This window comes from Taudactylus pleione, unplaced genomic scaffold (genome assembly GCF_031769625.1).
Source record: "Taudactylus pleione unplaced genomic scaffold, aTauple2 ptg000128l, whole genome shotgun sequence".
Lineage (NCBI taxonomy): Eukaryota > Metazoa > Chordata > Amphibia > Anura > Myobatrachidae > Taudactylus > Taudactylus pleione.
Genome location: NW_028284530.1, coordinates 3,898,932 through 3,909,681, shown reverse-complemented (window position 1 = coordinate 3,909,681; position 10,750 = coordinate 3,898,932).

Genomic DNA, 10,750 nt, shown 5'->3' with positions numbered 1-10,750 from the left:
GTGGTGTGGGGTTAGTGAGGGCAGGTGTGAGTGTGTGTGCAGGTGCGAGTGTGTCTGTTGGCTGTGATGTTACCGTCATTCCTTCCAGAGCTTGTATACTGACAGCCATTAGTTTTTCGCTCTGGATCTCCCTCTTTTTTGAGATGTTTTTGTCATGTTCTATGGCAGACTCTATGAGGTTATCTATTGTAAGTCCCCTCCAGCCAGGCTGTGAGGTCTGAACCCAAGTCTTTAAATTCTCTTTCAGACCGTCCATGAGTATCGTGACTATCATTCCCCTGTGGTGAGTGCTATCTTTAATATCTTTTATCCCAGTGCACTGGGTGATAGCCTGCAGAGCCCGGTCGCAATAGTCTTCTGCAGTTTCACTCTCCTTTTGTTTGATTGTGAAAATCTTGTTCCAGTTAACTACTACTGGAAAATATATACCCAATTGAGTCACAATGCGGGAATTATTACCTTGTTTTATTTGGTCTGTTAAGGGAACGTCACCATCCAATACACAATCCGTGATAAATTTTGTCACGTCGGTATTGCGTGGCAGACAGGCCCTTAACACCACACGCCAATCTTTATTAGTTGGCTCATGAGAACTACCCAAATTTCTCAAAAATCTTTGACATTTGGCTAGTTCCTTTTTGGGATCGGGGAAATCATTTATGATGGAATTTAGTTCTGCTCTTGTCCAGGGACAATGCATTACTACTTCCCTTGTGGGCACTACACCGTTGGCATCTGCATTTCCATTCGGAACAGTTATCGTCCGAATGGGATGCAGACCGGTAGCGTTGCTACTTCTGACCTGGTTACCTGGCTGGGAGTTTAATCTGCTGCGTATGGTATTAACAACTTCCTCTACGGGTGCAGAGTGTGTTAACACTTCCCTTACTGTTACCGATGGAGATGGCGGCACCACTCGTGATTGTGGTGATGCAGCATCCATCATCTGCACAGCATGGGAAATGGCAGACATTACAATAGGCTCATCATCTACATCATAAACATTTTCTTTATGGTTGCTTAAGAGGGGGTACAAATTGCTTGTTACATTTTTATGGGTATTTTTGGTAACTGTACTTGCACCTCTATCCACATAAGGTGGGGGAGGTGAGCATGAACTGCTGGCAATACTCTCCACAACGCTACCTTGTCGCACGTGCGCGCCAATTTGCGGCTCGCTCGTATTGCAATTTAGTGTCGCGGATGTATTTTCTGGCAATGCACTCGCAACGCTAGTTTGCGTTGCTTGCACATATTTAAGCCACGCATCCCCTTCATGCTGCCACAATTTTAAACATTCAATATATTTGACTTTTTCCTCTCAGGAGCGCATCAGACTGATGTGATCCCGGACGTTATCTAATACATTCTTGTCAAAACTACCAATTCTGGGAAACGGTCTAACACTCTTCATCGTCATTTTAAACCATACATCACAATACCTTATTGCATAAGTACCGTACTTAGCATGCATAATACGACGGGCCGATCCGATCGGCGCCTCCATTAGCAGCACATCATTGTCTAACATCTCTACTGTTTGCATGGCTCCCATTCTGGGACAAAATCCTACGCTTTTCAATACAGATTTAAACTGGTGAAAGACAATCAAGATACTTTCACTTACCTGTGCACGATTTAAGTCAGTGGCGCCCACACACCTGGATAAGATTTGAAAAAGGCAACTTCCACACCCAGATAAGATTTAGTAAGGCAACTTCCACACCTATAGGAGTTTATATGTCGGCCGCTCCTACGCACCTCTCTACAACAAAGACAACATGTAAACCTGCTACTGTGTATAGAATGGTAAAGCTACTTACCGAGCAGCTAGACTAACCCTTGCACCTAGCCCTTAAGGATCATACAATATCCTTAACTTTGTCCAACAAATATTCACTGTTACACACTTTTTTCCTGCGCAGGAAAATACACGTTAACCCAGATATTGATAACAATTGAAAAAGGTAAACCTCGACGGCTTTGTTTAAACATGTGGCAGCAGAACCGGAAGTGCGTATACGCTATTGTGCGCCCAGCCGCATACACAGTAATGCGACCACCACACAACCGTATAATGACTTTTTAACTGCGTACGCAAAAATGCGTCTCAGCCGCGTACTCAATACTGCGGCACCCCCCTAAGCATTAGGTTCTATCAACAAAGGAAAACAAACTTTTTCCTTTCTTGTCCCTAGATTCTAGTCAGCTTCCTTGGCTCATACGAAAACGGATAGCGATCATTCAGCACAAAGCGGTTACAGGAAAACCCTGTAAGTGGCCACTCCACCCTTTGCTGAGGTATTGCTAGACGTATGTGCCGTGTGAGTAGGTAAGTGACTTCACTCGACGAGCCCCCAACTAACGAAACTGAATCAGAACCTCTATATACCCCTGCCTATACCTTCTAAAATCCTACCTATAAACCTCTAAGAATGACGCTAATTTGCGTACGCAATCATACAGTAAATAGAGACTCCAGACTTAGAACATGTGGTTCCAAAGCACAAATTATTATTCAAGTAAAAGTACAGTCAGTTACACACTATTGATCCATACACAATTAGACGCAAAGGAAATATACAGACCCAAGTACAGTATACATACGCAGCGCTTCCGGACCCGGTGATAGGTATCAGCAAGAGACCCCTCGTCATTCAATATTCAGCAAGAAGACTAAGAACCCAGCATTTGCACACATATTTATACCCCCCCAGAATAGGACGGACAATAGAGGAGTTTGTTGCTGATGTCATTGGTTCCCAGGGGAGAAGCATCTGTTACAGAGCATTTAACAGGCTTGTTCAAATAGACTCTCCCTGCCTCTAACAGCTGGGGGTCTTCCCTTCCCACCCCCAATGCTGCATCCTAACAGTTGTTCATAAAATATACATTTTGTTGCTTGTAGTCTCTGCGGTCCATAAGTTGCAAATGCATGATGTGATCTCCACACCGATAGTACCAGAATTCTGTTGAAAGAGTATGCATCAGTATGAACCCAAACACTGCTGTCTTAGCATGTGCAGAACCTAAGTTATCAAATATCTTTATTTCACAGCATTTAAACTAACTGAACCAACTTAAATCATATACTTTAAAACTTACTAAACCTTATGTGTGAATATGTAATGTGTGAGTATTCGGGGTTTGATATAAGGACGCTAGCTAACTTGGAGCAGATGCGTGCGCATAAAGCTAATAATACAGCGGTTTCATACAAAGTCCTATGCATTCGCTAATATGCGACTTGTTAATAGCACAATTGTGCGTATTAATGTGTGTATGAGAAATGGTGAAAGATGCAATCGCATGTTGCTAATAGTAATATCGCCACATGTACTAAAGGGTAAGTTTATCTAAAATGGCGCTTAGGTAGCCATTCACAAAATGGCGTCTTGTGATCTCATTTCCAAAATGGAGTCTTGTGGTCAGTCGCAAGATGGCGTCGCTGTGATTTAATTTTAAATTGATCTGGTCTCAGCCAATTATCCAGCTTCGACATTTGTCCTTTGCAACTTTGCACCCTGTTTGCGAGAGATGAAGCAACAACAGTTTAGTATAATTTAAACATGACATAAATGAATCAGAGCACAACAACAAATCGTCTACATATTGAATTAGAACAGATTCATTGCCTGGTTGAAAAGATTGCAAACAGTTGTGTAAGGCCTGAGAGAAAATACTGGGGCTATCTATGAAACCCTGGGGCATTCATGTCCATGTATATTGTACCCCGCTGTAGGTGAATGCAAAGAGATATTGACAGTCAGGGTGAAGAGGGACAGAAAAGAAAGCAGAACACAGGTCAATGACTGTGAAGTTGGTTGCAGATGGTGGAATCTGCATGAGGATGACAGCTGGATTGGGCACTCAACTACTTTGTTTACACCCCTAAGGTCCTGTACTAATCTATAGCCCCTCCCCCCAGCCTTCTTCACTGGAAAAATGTAACTATTGGCTTTGGCTAGCTGTACAAATTAAAATCCCCTGTTGTAACAACCTCTCAATTATGGGATAAACCCCTAACTCTGGTTTTAACGGGTACTGAGGGATTTTTGGAGCTTGCCTATCATTTTTTAAATTTACCATTACAGGAGATACATTTGCCATCAATCCAGTGTCCTGTCCATCATTGGTCCAAAGTGAACCCGGTAATTGGGGATCGGTATGAAATACCGCAGGCCCTCTGGTCGGCAGTTCTAATCCCCGTAGTGGAAGCCCAACAGCGCTGGAAATCCCGATCGTCGTAAAGGTAAGTAAAAAATAACCTAACCCCCTAACCCTAATCCTCCTCAGGGGTGCCTAACCCTAACCTCCCCTCCAAGTGCCTAACCCTAATCCCCCCTGTAAGTGCCTAACCCTAACCCCTCCCTTCCCCGCTGCCTAAACCTAAGTCCCCCTGGAGGGGTGCTAACCCTAACCCTCCCTCCCCCTAGCCTAACCCTAATCCTCCCGGGTTTGTGCCTAACCCTACCCCCCCCCGGGTACCCTAATCCTTACCCTCCTCCCCGCGGCTGTCCGCTCGTGGCACCCGGCATCCCTTAGATCGGGATGCCGGGCGCCTGTCTCCTGGCGTCGGGAAAATGACAGGTGTCTAGATATAGATATTAAGATAGCCGGTTTCCCGATTGCATCCCAGTATTTGAGATAACATCTCTTTTACTTGAGATGAGCTTTGTTCTAAAACAGTAGAGTGAAGCATTAACCTTTGTGGAGTGTCCAATTTATCCCTTACCTCATGCGCAACCTTCTCTGGGATATCTAGGAATATACCATCAGGGGTACAGTAAATGACACATCCCATTTTACACAACAATTCCCTACCCAGCAGGTTAGTAGGAGCCGCTGCTGCCAGGAGAAAGGAATGCTTGGTTTGCAGTGGCCCGATAGTAACCTCTGCTGATTTGATTAGAGGATAATGCTGCACTCTCCCCGTTACTCCCATTGCTGGTACTGTCTTGCTAGTAACTTGTAAATTAGATGGAGAGTTTAACACGGATCAGATATATCAACTGTCATTGTAGGTTCTTCCCTAGTATTCTCAGTTAACCTGACTGGCTGTAGACTACAGGTATGACCTGACCCCTAGCACTGACTATCACTCTCTAGCAAAGCATTCACTGCCACTATGTGAGCAGGTGATTGTTGGACGTTTCCTGAATTCTGTGGGTGTCCTCTCTGTATGTAATTTGGTGTTCCTTTCCTCGGTGGCCCCCACTTTTTCACTTTACAGTAGGGGTGAGCGGGTTCGAATTTTTGAAATCCGAACCCCCCCGATCCGAGGCCGATCCGAGTCAGGCTCGACTTTTCCCGCCTGACTCGGATCTGAAATCGAGGCAAAACGTCATCATCCCGCCTTCCGGGTCTCGCAGGTTTTGGATCATATATAAGGTACCCGCGTCGGCGCCATTTTCTCACTCGCCTGTGGACAGTGAAGAGGGAGGGTGGGAGTTAGGGCTGGCTGGGCTGTGTAGTGTAGTGCAGTGTAGTGTTGTGCTGTGCTGCTGTTGTCCATAGGGGCTGTGTCCACTCATCCAAAGTCCATAGGGGCTGGCTGTGTTGTGCTGTGCTGCTGTTGTCCATAGGGGCTGTGTCCACTCCTCCAAAGTCCATAGGGGCTGGCTGTGTTGTGCTGTGCTGCTGTTGTCCATAGGGGCTGTGTCCACTCCTCCAAAGTCCATAGGGGCTGGCTGTGTTGTGCTGTGCTGCTGTTGTCCATAGGGGCTGTGTCCACTCCTCCAAAGTCCATAGGGGCTGGCTGTGTTGTGCTGTGCTGCTGTTGTCCATAGGGGCTGTGTCCACTCCAAAGTCCTGTGCAGAGTCCCAGTCCTAAAGGGGTGCTGTAGTGTGGTCCAGGGGGTGCTCTGTCCATCAGGGGTGCTCCCTCCAAGTGCAAAAAAAATAAAAAATTTCTGTGTTTGTGAATTGTGTGCGCAGTAGCCGCACGTGCATCAACAAAGTAGTGCCAAGCGTGCGCCTGTGTCATAAGTAAAGGGCCGGCTGGCTTGATCGTTAAAGGGTGCTATAACCCCCAAAGTACACTCCAAACAAAATAAAAAAATATTTTCTGTGTTTGTGAATTGTGTGCGCAGTAGCCGTACGTGCATCAACAAAGTAGTGCCAAGCGTGCGCCTTTGTCATAAGTAAAGGGCCGGCTGGTTTGACCGTTAAAGGGTGCTGTAACCCCCAAAGTACACTCCAAACAAAATAAAAAAATATCTTCTGTGTTTGTGAATTGTGTGCGCAGTAGCCGCACGTGCATCAACAAAGTAGTGCCAAGCGTGCGCCTGTGTCATAAGTAAAGGGCGGGCTGGCTTGACCGTTAAAGGGTGCTGTAACCCCCAAAGTACACTCCAAACAAAGTAAAAAAATATTTTCTGTGTTTATGAATTGTGTGCGCAGTAGCCGCACGTGCATCAACAAAGTAGTGCCAAGCGTGCGCCTGTGTCATAAGTAAAGGGCGGGCTGGCTTGACCGTTAAAGGGTGCTTTAACCCCCAAAGTACACTCCAAACAAAATAAAAAAATATTTTCTGTGTTTGTGAATTGTGTGCACTATGGCTGCACGTGCATCAACAAAGGAGCAGCGCCAAGCGTGCGCCTGTGTCCCATAGGTAAAGAACCGGCTGGCATGACCGTTAAAGGGTGCTGTAGCCCCCAAAGTGCACTCCAAAAAAAATAAAAATATATATTTTTTTGTGTTTGTGAATTGTGTGCGCAGTAGCCGCACGTGCATCAACAAAGTAGCGCCAAGCATGCGCCTGTGTCATAAGTAAAGGGCCGGCTGGCTTGACCGTTAAAGGGTGCTGTAACCCCCAAAGAGCACTCCAAACAAAATAAAAAAATATTTTCTGTGTTCGTGAATTGTGTGCACTGTGGCTGCACATGCATCAACAAAGGAGCAGCGCCAAACGTGCGTCTGTCTGTTAAAGGGTGGTGTAACCCCCAAAGTGCACTCCACAAAGAATAAAAAATTCTTCTTTTTTTTTCTGTCTTTGTGAATTGTGTGGGCTGTAGCTGCACGTGCATCGACAAAGGAGCAGCGCCAAGCGTGCGCCTGTGTCCCATAAGTAAAGAGCCGGCTGGCTCATTTCTTAAAGGGTGGTGTAACCCACAAAGTGCACTAGTCTCCAACAAAAGTAAAAAATTATTTTCTGTGTTTGTGTGCGCCTTAGCTGCACGTATATATCAATATAACATAAATGGAGGACCAAACTTTCTCCGATAAAAATAAAATAGGGAAAGATCAAGAACCACTTCCTCCTAGTGCTGTTGCTGCTGCTGGGAGTTGTTCATCATCCCAGAGAGGAAGTAGGAACACCACTACTTTTACTAAACAATTGACCCTCCAACAGTCCTTAGCGAGGAGGATGAAGTACGACAGCAGTCATCCTGAAGCAAAACGTATAACTGAGGCCTTGACTGCTATGTTGGTGTTATACGTGTGTCCGGTATCCGCCATTAGTGCAGTGGGATTTAGACAATTGATGGAGGTAGTGTGTCCCCGGTTCCAAATCCCGTCTAGATTCCACCTGCATCCTCAAAGCAGCAGCGACAAGCGTGCGTCTGTCTGTTAAAGGGTGGTTTAACCCTCAAAGTGCACTCCACAAACAATAAAAAAATTCTTTTTTTTTTCTGTCTTTGTGAATTGTGTGGGCTGTAGCCGCACCTGCATCCTCAAAGCAGCAGCGACAAGCGTGCGTCTGTCTGTTAAAGGGTGGTGTAACCCTCAAAGTGCGCTCCACAAACAATAAAAAAATTCTTCTTTTTTTTTCTGTCTTTGTGAATTGTGTGGGCTGTAGCCGCACCTGCATCCTCAAAGCACCAGCGACAAGTGTGCATCTGTCTGTTAAAGGGTGGTGTAACCCTCAAAGTGCGCTCCACAAACAATAAAAAAATTCTTTTTTTTCTGTCTTTGTGAATTGTGTGGGCTGAAGCCGCACCTGCATCCTCAAAGCAGCAGCGACAAGCGTGCGTCTGTCTGTTAAAGGGTGGTGTAACCCTCAAAGTGCGCTCCACAAACAATAAAAAATTCTTTTTTTCTGTCTTTGTGAATTGTGTGCACTGTAGCTGCACGTGCAGTAACAAAGGAGCAGCGCCAAGCATGCGCCTGTGTCCCATAAGTCTGTTAAAGGGTGGTGTAACCCCCAAAGTGCTCCAAAAAATAAAAAACTATTTTTTTTCTGTTTGTGACTTGTGTGCGATGTAGCCGCACGTGCATCAACACAGTAGCAGCGCCAAGCGTGCGCCTGTGTCATAAGTCAAGGGCCGGTTTGGACATCTGGTCCGGACTGAAGGACGTGCCAACAATTTCTGACAATTCTACTGTCACTGCATATGATACTGTCCTCAAAGCAGCAGCGACAAGCGTGCGTCTGTCTGTTAAAGGGTGGTGTTACCCCCAAAGTGCGCTCCAACAAAATAAAATAATCTTTTTTTCTGTGTTTGTGTGTGAAATGTATGCGCAGTAGCCGCACCTGCATCCTCAAAGCAGCAGCGACAAGCGTGCGTCTGTCTGTTAAAGGGTGGTGTAACCCTCAAAGTGCGCTCCACAAACAATAAAAAATTATTTTTTTTTCTGTCTTTGTGAATTGTGTGTGCTGTAGCCGCACCTGCATCCTCAAAGCAGCAGTGACAAGCATGCGTCTGTCTGTTAAAGGATTACATCCGTGACAGCATCCAAGTAGGCATGTCAGACAGTCCGTACCTGTACTGGCAGGAAAAAGAGGCAATTTGGAGGTCTCTGTACAAACTGGCTCTATTTTACCTGGGTTGTCCTCCCTCCAGTGTGTACTCCGAAAGAGTGTTTAGTGCAGCCGGGAACCTTGTCAGCGAAAGGCGTAGGAGGTTGCTTCCACAAAATGTGGAGAAGATGATGTTCATAAAATGAATTATCAACTCTTCCAGGGAGACCAGCCTCCAGAAAGTACAGAGGGACCTGTTGTTGGGGATTCCAGCAGGGACGAATTAATACTCTGTGAGGATGAGGATGTACACAACACTGAAGAGGGTGAGGAATCGGTGGATGAGGAGGATGAGGACGACATCTTGCCTCCGTAGAGCCAGTTTGTGCAGGGACAGATTAATTGCCAGCTTGTTTTATGGGGGCCCAAACGAACCAATCATTTCAGCCACAGTCGTGTGGCAGACCCTGGCGCTGAAATGATTGGTTTGTTAAAGTGTGCATGTCCTGTTTATACAACATAAGGGTGGGAGGGCCCAAGGACAATTCCATCTTGCACCTCTTTTTTTTCTTTGAATTATGTACTGTTTGGGGCCTAGTTTTTCAAACTGCCATCCTGTCTGCCACTGCAGAGTCACTCCTAGATGGACCATGTGTTTGTGCCGCCCACTCGTGTCGCTTAGCATAGTCATCCAGCTACCTCGGTGCAACCTTTTGGACATAAAAACACTATTGTGAGGTGTGAGGTGTTCAGAATAGACTGGAAATGAGTGGAAATTAAGGTTATTGAGGTTAATAATAGCATAGGAGCAGAAAAACCCATAAATTCTGTGATTTTAGCTGTTTTTATGCTTTTTTTTTAAAAAAAATACAGATCCAAAACACAAAACCCAGAACCCAAAACATGGTAGGGTGGTTTTGGCAAAACCAATCCAGATCCAAAACACAAAGAAAGATCCAGATCCAAAACCAAAACACAAAACACGAAAAGTGGCCGGTGCACACCCCTACTTTACAGTATCTGCTTATGTGTCCTAAGTTATCGCAATTATAACACCTTTGTGGTTGGTATGTGTTTTGTGGCTGTGCGGGTTGATATGTGTTGAGATCTTGTAATTGTGCAGGTAAATATGTGTTTTGCGGCTGTATATATGAACCCTCTAAAGCCTGAATGCTCACAGCCATTAACCTTTCGCTCTGTGCCTATTTCTTCTTGAGTATGTTCTTATCATGATCTATTGCTGACTCTCTAAGAGCATCTACAGTAATTCATCTCCAGTTAGGCTGAGAGGTTTGCACCCTGGTTTTTAGAGTGTCTTTGAGACCATCCATGAGTACCGTTACAGCTACCTCCCTGTGGTGTATATTATCCTTTATATTTTCTATTCCAGTGTACTGGGATATCATCTGCAGTGCCCTAGTGAAATAGTCTGCTGCAGATTCACTATCTTTTTGTTTGATAGTGAAGATCTTGCTCCAGTTAACTATCACTGGAAAATATTTGTCCAATTGTGTGACTATACGTTGAATGTTAGCCTGATTATCCTCGTCAGTTAAGGATACATCTTCATCCAATGCACAAGCCGCGATAAACTTTTTCACATCGGTATTGGGAGGGAGCCATGCCCTTAACACCACTCGCCAATCTTTATTAGTTGGGTCATGAGCATTACCTAAATCCCTAACAAATTTCTGGCACTTGGCTAACTCTTTCCTAGAATCGGGAAAGTCTGACATTATGGAATGTAATTCTGCTCTCATCCATGGACAGTGCATTGCTACATCCCTCATGGGAACTAAACCCTCTCTATCCAGTTTCCCATGGGGAATAGTTATTGTACGGACCGGATGTATACCTGCCACATTGCTAAGTTCAGGGTTAACTACGGGGCTTATGGTCTCGGTACTCTGGAGGTTCAGTCTCTTACTGCTACGCACTCCACTACCCTCGCCAATTTCCACTTCTGCTACAACTGGGGGAGTCACTTCCTTTACTTGTTTCTGTGGTGCCTCTAACAGATTAACAACATGTGTAATGGCTGATATTACTGTGGGTTCATCATCTGCT